Raw genomic sequence first — 12,775 nt, forward strand, 5'->3', positions numbered from 1 at the left:
AGTGGTCGTTAGATCATAGCCAGTTAAGGGTGTTGCGTCTGAAGCTATAGTAGGACTGATCTATTCTGATGTCAAGTGGGAGTGCATGCCAGTGCTGGGCAGCTTTTACCGGAAAGCTGTTTCCACCTGTTTCTTTTTAACCTGAATCTGGGTATTTGTAGGCAGTGTGAGTTGGCAGCTCTGGAGGGGGCGGGTTGATGTTCTTCTGACTATTATTTCCATGAGATAGGGTGGGTCTGCGTTATTCAGACATTTGAAAGTTAACGAGACGGTTTTAAGCAGTATACTATCACTGATTTTAAGCCAGTGATGATCTCTTCTCGTGTCGGATACATTTTCTCTGGTTGGTAGGTTCAATGCCATTCTAAGGGCATTGTTTTGTAGTGTCTGAATTTTGTTACAGATGTATTTATTGGCTTCTAGATATAGAGCATTGCAATAATCAAGTTTGGATAATATTAGGGCATTAGCTAGGATAATACAACTAGCTTGTGTTAGGAATGGCCTGCATGATCTAATAAGTTTACAGGTGTAGGTGGTAGATGAAGCCAGAGAGTTTGCCTGTTTTCTCAATGTTAAGGTAGAGTCAAGATACAAGCCTAGCATCTTCACTTCTTTGGCTACTGTAATTGTGTTACCATCAATGTTTAAGGCAGAGTAGCTTTTTGTCAAGTTTTTTTAGATTGGTGGTGGAGCCAAGAATCAGGATCTCTGTTTTGTCGTCATTCAGGCAGAGGCAATGAGTTGCCATCCATGCCTGAATGAGGATGTATACTTCATTTACCAAGGCCGTATCAGAAACGAAATTGCCCGAAAGGGGAATGAGGATCTGAGTGTCATCTGCGTAGTTTGTGTGGGTGACACCCAGTCTGCCCAATTTGTCAAATAGGGCCTTGGTAAATATATTACACATAGTTGGCGAGACACAAGATTCCTGTGGCACGTCACATGTTGTCAGAATTGGGTCTGCCGATGCCGAGGTGGAGAAGACTCGCATAGTTCTGTTGTCCAGGAATGACTGGAACCAGGTGATAGCTTCGCTTGAGAAGTTGGCAGCCGTTGCTAAGTGTTTGCATGAAACTGCATCGTCCACCAAGTCAAAGGCTGCCGAGAATTCAAGGAGGAGCAGCATGGCGGGGTATCCTTTGTTGTTGAGCTCATCAATTTGTGCCTTGAGGTCAATTAAGGCCGTCTCCATACCATTTTGTGGTCTGAATCCGGATTGACGGGAGCCCAAGAGCTGGATAGTCTCAAGTTAATTCTGTATTTGAAGATAGGCTACTCTATTATCTTGAGGAGGAAGGGGACCGTAGTAATGGGCCTATAGTTGGTAGGGATAGAGGGGTCTAGCGTTTGTTTATTAAGAAGAGGTAAAACCCAGGCCTCTTTTAAGTTGCTAGGGACAGTATTAGATGAAAAGGAGGCATTCATTTGTTTATAGATGAAGGGGGCTAAATCTCTTGCAGCATCTTTAATTATTTGGGCTGGGAAACTGTCGCCTTTGCAGTTAGAAGGCTTAAGGGATGCAATTGTTTTGTCCGTTTCCTGAATGGATACTTTGGTGAATTTAAACGGTGCTGGCCCAGGCGTGTCATTAGTAGGGCTGGTAGTTGGCATCTCAGTAGAAAGCAAGGAGGCTTTTTTCTTGGCAATTTTAATTTGTAGTGTTGTTATTTTGTTAGCTAAGGCGTTTTGGATGCTGGTGCACCATTGTTTGTCTTTAGGTGTGTTGTCACGTAGCGGTATAGGTGATTCTAGTTCCTAAAGGACCGCAAACAGTTCCTTAGTATTGGAACTGGCATTTCAAATTCTTTCATTGAAGAGATCTTTTTTTGTGCAGATAATTTCTTTTTTGTAGTTATTTGCCAAGAGTTTTAGTTGCAGTTTGTTTTCATCTGTAGGGGAGTGTCGCCATAGAGTTTCAAATGTTCTCTTTTGCATTCTTAGTCCTTTACGGTGAGGGGTAAACCAAGAGTTAAGGTGTGCCATCTGTTTACTCTTGCATATCTTAAGAGGCACAATGGTGTCAAGAGCCTTGGTCATAGTATTGTTGTAGAGATCCACTAGGACATCAGGATCTCAGTTGCTTGAGAGAGCATTAATAGCAGGAAGGAGGAGTGGTAGAAGTTTGTCAGGTGTCATATTTTTTTTGGATCTAGTGGGGAGAGGCAGTGCCATCATTTTATCTTTGGCTATTTGTTTGTCTAAGGTTAGGGAGAAGTCGATTGAGTGGTGGTCAGTCCATAGTTGAGGGGGTATTTTTAGTAATGGCAGTGGGATAGTTCAAGGTGGCTACCCAGTTCAAGGTCCTTCCTTTATCATAAGTTGGAGAGAGGACTTTTTGGGTTAGGCCATGTTCAGCGAGCATTGTTGCTATTGCTTGAGCTTGCTTGTCCTCTGGATCATTGAATCCTAGGTTAAAGTCACCCAGAATAAGTATTTGAGAGGAATCTTTGGTATTATTTGCTAGGAGGCTAGATAAGTCCTCTTCGAATGTGCCGATGGGTCCTGGTGGCCTATATATTAGGTAGATAGTTAAGGTGCGGCAGTGGGATATGGGCAATTTGGCGGTGAATATTTCACATGATTTTAGTGGGAATAGAGTTGAAAGTCTTAGGGCGAGGTTAGCTTTAGCTATAATGGCTAAGCCACCTCCTCTGGCATTGAGTCTGTCCATTCTGATTCATAGTCATCAGGTATAGCTAATGTGATGGCTGGGCCCGCTGCCTCATGCAGCCAGGTTTCTGTGACAGCTAGGAAATCTAGGTCATCAGAAGTTAGGATGTCAGCTATTTCTGTGGCATGTGCCGCTACAGATCTCACATTAATCAACGCTCCAGGTACTGTGGTTGTATGAGGTGGACTCTGTGGTTTCATAGAAGCTAGTGTATGTTGTTTAAGTTTAGCACACAGTGTCATTGGTATGGGCACTTGCTCAGGATACGGGGAATTTTGTTTATAGCTAGAGCAGGAGTTTAGGTACTTGTTACTGTTAGTTCTAGGCTCATAAAGGTAGGAGAGTCTAGCTCAAAGCCTAGAGTTTCTGTCAGGTGTGCGGCAGGGTACATGCTTAGTTTGAGACATAGTTAAGTACATTGTTGGTAGGGTGAACAGCAGCAGAAAGGGCACCAAGGTCTTTCTAACGGGCATCGTTTTTAAGTAGGAGTAGAGTAGGGTAGTTTAGGTGCGGCAGTAAGGTACAGTCTTGGGGGCTAGTTGCTCAGTGATTAGCAGGGTATGCTAATCTGACCTAGGTAGGGCAGTAGTAAATCGAAGTAGGCTAGTTCGACATGGACATGGCAGATGCAATTTAAGTAGGCTAGTCTGACATATGTAAAATAGTTCAGAATCTAAGTAGCCAGGTCTATCATAGGCATGGCAAGTACAGTTCTAAATAGGCTAGTCTGAAATAAGTAGGGTAGTTGTACATCAAAATAGTCAGGTCTAACATAAACAGTGCAGATGCAGTGGTATCATTAGTATCATAAATAGGCTAGTCTGACATAGGTAGGGCAGTTGTAGATCAAAGTAGTCAGGTCTAACATAAACAGGGCAGATGCAGTGGTATCATTGTGTCATTAGTATCATAAATAGGCTAGTCTGACATAAGTAGGGCAGTTGTACATCAAAATAGTCAAGTCTAACATGAACAGGGCAAATCCAATTTTGAATCGGCTAGTCTGATATGGGTATGGCCGTTATACATCCGAGATAGCTGAATGCAGAGCTAATTCTAGTATAGAATGGTAAGCATATGTATGTGTACATTCATATTGTGCTAGTTTGAAGTAGGTTAGTCCAACACAGGTGCACTTTGGTCAAAACAGCTAGGTGTAGGCTATGCAGCAGTGTAATTTCTTGGCCTTGGAGAGCATATGTAGGTTAATCAGACAGTGTACATTTGGCTGTAATAGAGGAACATACATATGAGCACTTAGACAGAGTAGGTTAATCTACCAGTGATAACATGGTACTGGGAAAGTTCATACAGTTAGCTGGTCCCTCGTAAAAAGTTCCTGCTGCACGTTTAATGCAGCCAAGGTAAGCTATACAGCTAGTGTAGCGGGTACACCATGGTCAAGTTAGGGAGTGTTTTAGTCATTTGGATCTGGTGCAGCAGGTACATGTTGTTAGTTGCAACGTGCCGTGTTGGGGAGGGGCTGCTAATCTTAGCAATGGTACTCATATGCATATAGCATTAACAAACAATGAGTATGACGTTAAATACTAACGAGTGATTGTACTCACGCACATGCTTTGCTCAGGATGATTTCCGTGGAGTTCAAGAAGAGTTTTTGGAAATGGTGGGGAGTTTCTTAGAATGGATCAGGAGAGGGGAGAGTGCTCCGGTAGCGAACAGGGACAAACAGGGCCCTAAATGGCCTTTGGTAAGGCCGGCTCTTCCGCCTACCGGCGGATGGGGCGGATTTAAACAAACGGTTGCTTAGCACCCTATAAGACGCCCAGCCTCATTGTGGTGCTGCATCGCTCGCAACATTTTGTTTTGGATTCGATGTCGGCACTGATGCTAGTTGCACAGAAAAATGTATATTTCTTGATAGCATGAGAATATTGTATGCCGTGTCTGTAAATGGCCAAACCTAATGCTAGTTGCAGGTGAAATGTCTTATATGTATTTTTTAGGCAGGAGGGATTATATTCAGTGGATGTAATTGTCCCTATCTACTTTAAGTGGGGACAGCAAATACGTGTTGTAAATGCTTATTATGAGACAAGACACTGCATTCAGTGATTTTATCTGAGTTTGCAATGTGTCATTTTCACGTGGCTAAAGAAAAGTGACAATTCTGAGTGCTGGTCACCAGAGCGGAAGGGACAAATACAGAGGCGGTGCAGCCCACTTTCTCTGGTGTTGAAGGGGAGTGGAAATATAGATTATATATGTCGACGAGCCTAGAGAAACGAGAGTGGTGCTGAAGGAAGTGGGGCGTTCCTGGTCTCATCCACCCCACAAACACCCATCGATGATGAGTCTGCAGATAATGAGAAGGACAACAGGCAAGATATAGTTTGTTCAATTGTACTGAGGACAAAAAGGAGGAGGATGACCACATTAAAAGAGATCACAGGGAACGAGAAAGCTACGCACCAACCTTAATGGCGGGCCTTTAAAAGACATCCAGTTGGAACAGAAAGTGCACTACATCAGCTTCCAGTCGCAACGGCACCAAGTGCAACACTTCCATCAGCACCTTTGCATCCAGAATTATTGCGTAGAAGAGCAGGTCCTCTTTTACCAGCAGGGAAGCCCAACGTGATACATCGCTTCAAACTACAGGACAGAGAATGGCAGCATTTTACTACCTGCACTATGTGCCATTAAGACATGTGCCACAGAAAGGCGGGGACCAATTTGTGTACCATATCTTTATGGTGACATGTGATGCAACACCATGCACAGGGCTCGGATGTACTCAGAAGACAAAACATTCAGCCCTTCCAACAATAGGAGAAAGCCACCAAGCCGCCCCTCACCCATTTCCACATCATCCTAGAGAATGTTGCTGCTGTTCTGCCATAGCTCTAATGAATGACTACAGTGAGGATGAATGACTAGGTATAGATGCTGTCAGCGATTATGCTACACGCCTTAAGGTGTTTAGTCTAGTTCCCCTATTTTGCAAACACAATTATTCACAGAGAACCATCTTCTAACAGGACATAACATATCACCCATTTCTTTTCAATTCTTCCAGTGCAAGAAGTGCAAAAGAATAGAATGTTCTGCAGGCTCCATTCCCTGCAGATCAACTGGAAACATGTAGTGTGAGTTTCAAATGCAATAATTTACTGTGGCGCTGGTGCATTATTATGTGATATACATAGCATTAACCACTTTCCCAAGTTCTACCAAAATTGTAAACATGCAAGTTGTTGCTTTGGAAAAACACGATACCATCCCCAGGTATTCAATGGCAAAAAGATGGCATTAAAACAATATTAGCAGCCTGTCTAACTAGTCTGTTATATGATGTTACCTAACACCCTCTTAAAATTCTTATATTTGTGGTTTTTACTTTATCAGGTAATATTGACATTCAATTCAGTGGTGGCTTGACAATGTTCCATTTGTATCCCCTATTTCATGATAGAAGATTCAATAAAGCAAAGGGTCAATCACTAACGGGAAACATTTCTCATGTTGCCTATGAAAAATGTACATACGTACTGGAAGGACAGGCGGATTCCTGATTTCTGCCATGTAATGTAAATGTAATGTTATTGTTTTTTTGTACAGCGCTTATACACAAATGAAGTGCTTCACTGCGCTTCAAGACGGGAAGGGAGCAAGGGAATACAGTAGTCGTTCTTAGGCCTTGAAGTTTCCGAATAATATAACAAAAAACTAACTAGCGTACTAGGCCTGCCGGCATTTCTCTTAGTGCAAGTGCATGAAGTGTGACAGGCGCAACCAGATTAGGGAGGGGAGACAAGAGGGGACAAGGCAGAGGTAACTAGGCCTAGTAAGTTCAGTTTATGTAAGTGTACAGTTTATGCAAGTGTACAGATGGAAGTGCAAGGTAAGGGCGAGGGAGAAGGGCGAGGGGGAAAAAGTGCGCCCAGTACAGCAGGGCCCTGGGTTAAGTGCAGAGAGGTTTCCTCTCTCATGGAACGTATGCTGAAAGTGCAGCAGAGGTTACTCCTTGCATGGATGAAAGCTGAAAGTGCAGAGATGCTGAGCATAGTACAGAGGCCTGGAGGCAAGTGCAAGACTGGCGGGGGAGTCTGGGACCTTTGAGGCTCTGCAGGTAAACCAGGCGACCAGTAAGTAAGGCTGAAAAGAGTTAGCGGAGAGATGGAGGAGTGAAACTGGAGAGAAGGAGTGAGGGGCTAAAAAGGGAGAGACATAGAGAAGAACAAAGAGACAAGTAAGGTCTTGAGGAGTTTCCAAAATTTAAGGAGCTCTGGCCCAAGGCGGAGAGAGGCAGGGAGGCTGTTCCAGAGGCAGGCACCTGCAGAGGATAGTGATCTCCCCCGAAATCTCTGCTTGTAAAAACAGCTCACACGCAAAGAGTTGGAGGAGGCAGAGCAGAGGGCTCTAGAAGGAGAGTATTTAGGAAGAGAGTGTTGTAGATAGTGCGGACCCCGGCCCCAGAAAGCCTTGTGGACTATGCATAGAGTCTTGAACTTCATCCTAGCAGCCACGTGGAGCCAGTGGAGGGATTTCAGCGCCCGATGGATGCAGTCCCTAGGCTTGAGGCCAAGGCTAAGTCTTGCAGTTCTGCATTGGATGAGTTGTAGCGGACAGAGAGTAGAAATTGAAAGATTGAGAAAGAGGCCGCTGCAGTAGTCCAGCCTAAAGAGAACCAGGGTTCTGGAGATGGTGAGCCTTTGTGGGACTGTAAGGGTGTCCCTAATTACGCTCACACCAGAATAAATACAACCCTCTAGGTAAATAAGGCAAAAAGCTGATCTTGTAATTTTAATTTACAAAAATGAGGATGGTGGCAAAGGACTTTGCTGCCTGCCCAGTCTTCTCCTGTCCCTCTGCCATTCCTTCCTGCCAAAGTGGTGTCAGGCAGGGGTTTATATAGCCCTGTCTTGCTGTAGTGGCGTCACTGGATATGGACCATGGCTTCATCCCAATCCGTCCTCCTTCCATAATTGGAATGCTCCAAAGCCTTCTTTTCTTCAGTGCCAGCAATTTTGTCAGAGCATGCTGTTCTACATTTTGCTAGCTCATTCAAAAACACCCTGCAGCCCTCCAGACTTTTACAACCCTGGAGGCCTAGCCCAAGGGAAAAAACAAAACATTTTTATAAATAATTTGTATTCATTTTGTCCATATTTCACTCCTCCTACTAATGTTACCTGGGCCCTGTAATCTCATTCACACCTTATTTTTATAATCTGTCCCATTCTGCATTTTGTCGCACAGTAGATGCAAATCCCATTTTTAGCCTGCATGGACCCTTGACAGACAGAAGAGAGCTGGCAAGTCAGATTGTGTGCTGCCACTGCTTGGCCTTAGTGATGAATACCGCGTTACTGCCTGCGGTCCATTTTTAGAAACTCACAGGGAAGGAGCTTGAATGCCCGATAGCACTTTAGCTGTTACAATGCCTAAGAACTGACATGCTGTTGGCACTCTTGTTCAAAGGAGGTTTGCCAGGCATTTCGGTGCTGGACTGCCCTTGTGGGCGGGACAAAGACTGATATGCTAATGGGTATTCCTACTTTGTAAAAAGTACAGTGAGCAAAAAGCGATGGCTGCGGATTCTCAAAGTGGGTAAAAACCCCAGTACAGGTTATCATGCCATGTTCCTTCTAGAGGGGGGCACCTGGTACCTATTTTGTATTTTTGCAAGGAACTTGCCGTTGGTCTCCCTAAGTTGCCTGGGCGAACCCAGACATGGACCCCTTGCTCACTATGCTCAGAGAGCCACAGCTCCACCTCACTGATGAGGCCCGACTATGCTGAAACACGTGTCTGTGGTTGCTGTTGGCACTCTTGTTCAAAGGAGGTTTGCCAGGCTTTTCAGTGCTGGACTGCCCTTGTGGGCGGGACAAAAACTGATATGCTAATGGTTATTCCTCCTTTGAGAAAAGTACAGTGAGCAGAAAGCGATGGCTGCAGACTATCAAATTGGGTAAAAACCACAGAATAGGTTATCAAGCCATGCTCTTTCTAGAGAGGGGCGCCTGCTACCATGTTTATAAATAAATATATATATATATATATATATATATATATATATATATATATATATATATATATATATATATATATATTTATAAACATGGTAGCAGGTGTCCCTCTCTAGAAAGAGCATGGCTCTTATATATATATATATATGTATGCTCTGCAGGTTCTGCCGGATATTGCCCCGTTCCGTCACTTTTAACAGTGGCAGAAGAAGCAGCCACATTGATATTACATACTATTAAGCCTGGAGATGTGGGACCTAGTGAAACATTGAGGGTCAATAAGAGAATGGATAGTGATCACAATTTGTTAGAACCTACCCTACACACCTTCTTACCATCCAGGGTGCAAGTAGCGGCTGCCCAGAATATTCTGGTATCAAATAACAGACGTTGTTTGAAATGGAATGATCCTTCGATCCTCAATAGTGGGGCCAAGTGTGACCAATCAACTTCCAGAGTACCAGTGATCCAGGGGTGAATATCGGTTTCTAAAACATCAATCAGCCTCACACCTCTAATAGACCAGAAGGGATCCAAAAAGATTGGAATAACAAGCAAATTATAAACCTCCTTCTCCAATTTTAGTAACGTCGATGGAACAGCAGGCTTATCTTCGAAAGGTCGTGGATCGTTGGCTAGTTGCAACACAGTGAAATTACAATTATTACCGAATGTTAAAAGGGACTGACCCATCAAGTTTGGATCAAATAGATCTACTTTATTTATATTTCCAAAAGACAGTCTAACAACACTACCAAATCCAACCCACCCTGTAAGGGAATGCAGAGGACAGACTGTTTCAAAGCAGGAAAAGGGATGCACTCTAGATAATGACAGGAAGTTAGTCGGTATGGTTAATAACCACAACAGTTTAAGGTTTCTTGGCTTCAGCACAAAGAGCCGGGGGGATAGCTGAGGGGCAACATTTGTATCTTGAACCAACAAAATGCATAGCAACCCAGGTTTGAATTCTGGGCTCGCGCTTAGAAAATGCTCTCCGGTATTCAGCACATTATAAAAGCACAATTATAAAAAAGGAAACAACGGGTCTTAATTTATCTCTAGGGGCTTTCTGGGAAGGATCAGGGGGACAGACCCAAAATGTACCTTGTGCTGTAGGTGTTTTTATTTCTCAACAGGATCGAGTCAGCTTCAGGGTGCTTTTTAGGCTTGTGTGACAGAGTTTGAGATGGGAGTCATCTGCAGGTAATAGGTGGCAAAACGATTCAGCAAACAAAGCTGGATGAATGGCTGCAGGCCGGCCGACACAGTGGCTCAGAGTCAGGAATCATTGTCTCAGTAGTGATCGGCTGTTCTGAAGCACTGGTTGAGACATCTCAGATGTCTTTAAGTGACAGTGACTAGACAACAGTCAGTGTTGGTGTCGGTTGTGGATCAAGGAACTCGACTGGCTCAAAAATGTCCTTTACGGTGGACATCGGTAGACGCTCGTCAAGGTACTGCTCCCAGCTTCCTCAATGGGCTTGTGTCATCCTTTAAGTTGTTTCAAGCAGCTGTTTTATACTTGGTTGTAGGTTCAGAGACCTACTGCCACTCCCTAAACAGGAAGCAGGTTGCAGAGCCAAGCAGGGCAGGCTGTGTGCTGTCTGAGTACTGGTTCTGGAGTGGCTGGAGGGTCCTCTGAGTCTGTTTCTCTCTCAGCTCCCTGTGAGAAGTTTAGGGGAGGCATCTTGCTTCCCTCTTTGAATATCCTGGCCTTCCTTTGCTGCTGGAAGATGTAAGGCAGACTTTACCTTCAGCCAGGGCCCAAGGTTGAGTCCTTCTTTCTTACTTCTTGTGAAGTCTTCAGATTATCTGCTGAAAGAGGGGCTCCAGCCCTCTTTCATAGCCAAGTGGGCCACAGTGATTGCTGTAGGCAAGGCCTACCACCAATCCTGGGGTCCCTAACAACAATTTTCTATATGTCTGTGGTCATAACCAGAGTGTGCTGAACGGCAAACATAAAGGGGTGGAGCAGGAACCCGGAGTGTCCTAGACCCAAGATGGCGGTAACCTCCTCTCAATAGAAAGAGTTCTGGTCTCAATCCCATGTGCTACTAAGACCCACCCATTTGCCTGTCTGCTGTGATCCAAAAGTCTCTCTGGTTAATGGGTCTCCCTGTGTTTCTTGATTAAAGTGGTAGGTCTCCCTTAAAGATGCTGAGAGATCAGACTCTGGCTTCCGCAAACCACATTCTAGTATCTCATGAATGAGGTCCCCCTAGCATGGTTGGCCTACTGCAACAAAAGACGCAGACATGTCAGTTCACTTGTCATTGATACTGAGGGAGGGAGCTGGCTTCAGTTTGACACAGTTAATTATGAACGGTTGTTGGGTTTACTGTCTCCTTTTGCTATCCTCTGCAGTCAGGTCCCCTGGGGGCCTGTTTGAACTACCCTATGTTGCTATGTTAATCGCTGCCATCTGCTACAGGGCCTAACAATAGATCTTGGCATTTCGATGGAACCTTTGCCAGTTAAACATGCTATGCATGGCAAGGGGAATTTTGGCCTCCCACTTCCTGGATTGACTAACTGCCCTCTGGGACTGTCACATTCCAACTAACTATGACAGGAGCGGACTGTGCCTGTAGGCAGTGTCCAGCCCAGAGTACATGGGTCTATGCTTTTGTTGTGGTGTGAGCATAGGGAAATGTGTGTGGATTGCCCTATTCCCTCCCGCATTTTCCTGAGGTCAGTCTACCATCATTACATTTATTTAAAAATTAAAAAAAGCCCATGCGAGCACACACCCACCATGCGGATGGTCGATTTCCTCACACTTAGGCTTACCAACAGCAAGCAATAGAATTTGATACTGCAGTGATTAAGTAGCTGGAACATGGTATTGCAATTGTTGAGGCTAACACTAGAATTCTGACTCTCTTTGGCAAATGGTTACAAAACCAGTAAAGGAGGCAAAAGAAATTGAGTCACTGAAATAGGGGTGGTATGATAAGGACTGCAAGGCTTTAAATCAAGGTCATTGTGTGCATTAAAGATCAGAATGCCTCGGGATGGTAATAAAATCAAAACATTGTGAAAAGATGGTAAGACAATATTGGGCGGAAAAACCATATTATTCTAATCTTTGGGATTCCCGAAAAAAGTCCTTGGCCAGCAATGATTGAAGACATTTTGGAGGATTGTACCACGGGGCGATAGTGACCAGCAAAACCCCTTACAGGCCGCAACACCAGAAAGGATCTGGTTTGACTATTTTTACAGGTTATAGAAAGAAAATAGATGACATTTTGACAGGTTGCCCATTTTACTAAATGTTGTCAGTTGAAGGGCTTGGAGGTGAAGGTCACCAAAACAAAATACATGAAGTGTGGCAAAGGCCGAGGGCACTGGACTAATTTGGTGCTGAAAATAAACGGGTTACAAATAGAAGAAGTCAATAGTTTTGTCTATCTTGGGGTCAGAACTTCAAAGGATGTAAAATGGAATGATCATGTAGTGAACGCTGATGCAAATTTAGGTAGGAAATGCAAAGGCATCTTAGCATTCGCGGTTAGAGCAAAGTGCAACTCGGTGGTCCCAGCTGTTTAAATTTACAGAGTTCAGGTTTCGGGGTCACCATATATGGAGCTAAACTATGGGGCCCTTCCAGCACTAGTACTTTGGCTGTGGCTGAGAATAATTTCCGCAAGAGGTTATTGGGTGTCCCGGCTTTTTCTCCAAATATCCCACTAAATAGGGAATTTGGCTTCCTGTGCATTTAGGATATGATTGCTATCAAGCCGATCCTATTCTGGGTTTGGATATTTGGTCTGGGGAGTATCACACGGAATTTCATGAAGCTCTAAAAGAGATGTTGGCCCATTAGGACATTAATGTGATGGGTGGTTTTGGCATATAAAGGAATGATTGTTTAGGTTGAATCTGGGCTAGCTATGAGCCCGCTCTGAAACCATTAAAACCATGAATGTCTCCCATAAAACGACTGTCCTGGATACTTTCAGTCAGTTTAAGTGGAAATGTATCGATGGGGTATGAGTATTTATTGTGCAGGTATTCTTTCAAAATGGAGGAGTACTTACGGTTGGAGGACAATCCCCTAATGCACTCCCTAATAATGAGGATGCATTTTGGAAATCTT

The sequence above is a fragment of the Ambystoma mexicanum genome, chromosome 8, assembly GCF_040938575.1.
Source record: "Ambystoma mexicanum isolate Mex_15411 chromosome 8, UKY_AmexF1_1, whole genome shotgun sequence".
NCBI classification, from domain to species: domain Eukaryota; kingdom Metazoa; phylum Chordata; class Amphibia; order Caudata; family Ambystomatidae; genus Ambystoma; species Ambystoma mexicanum.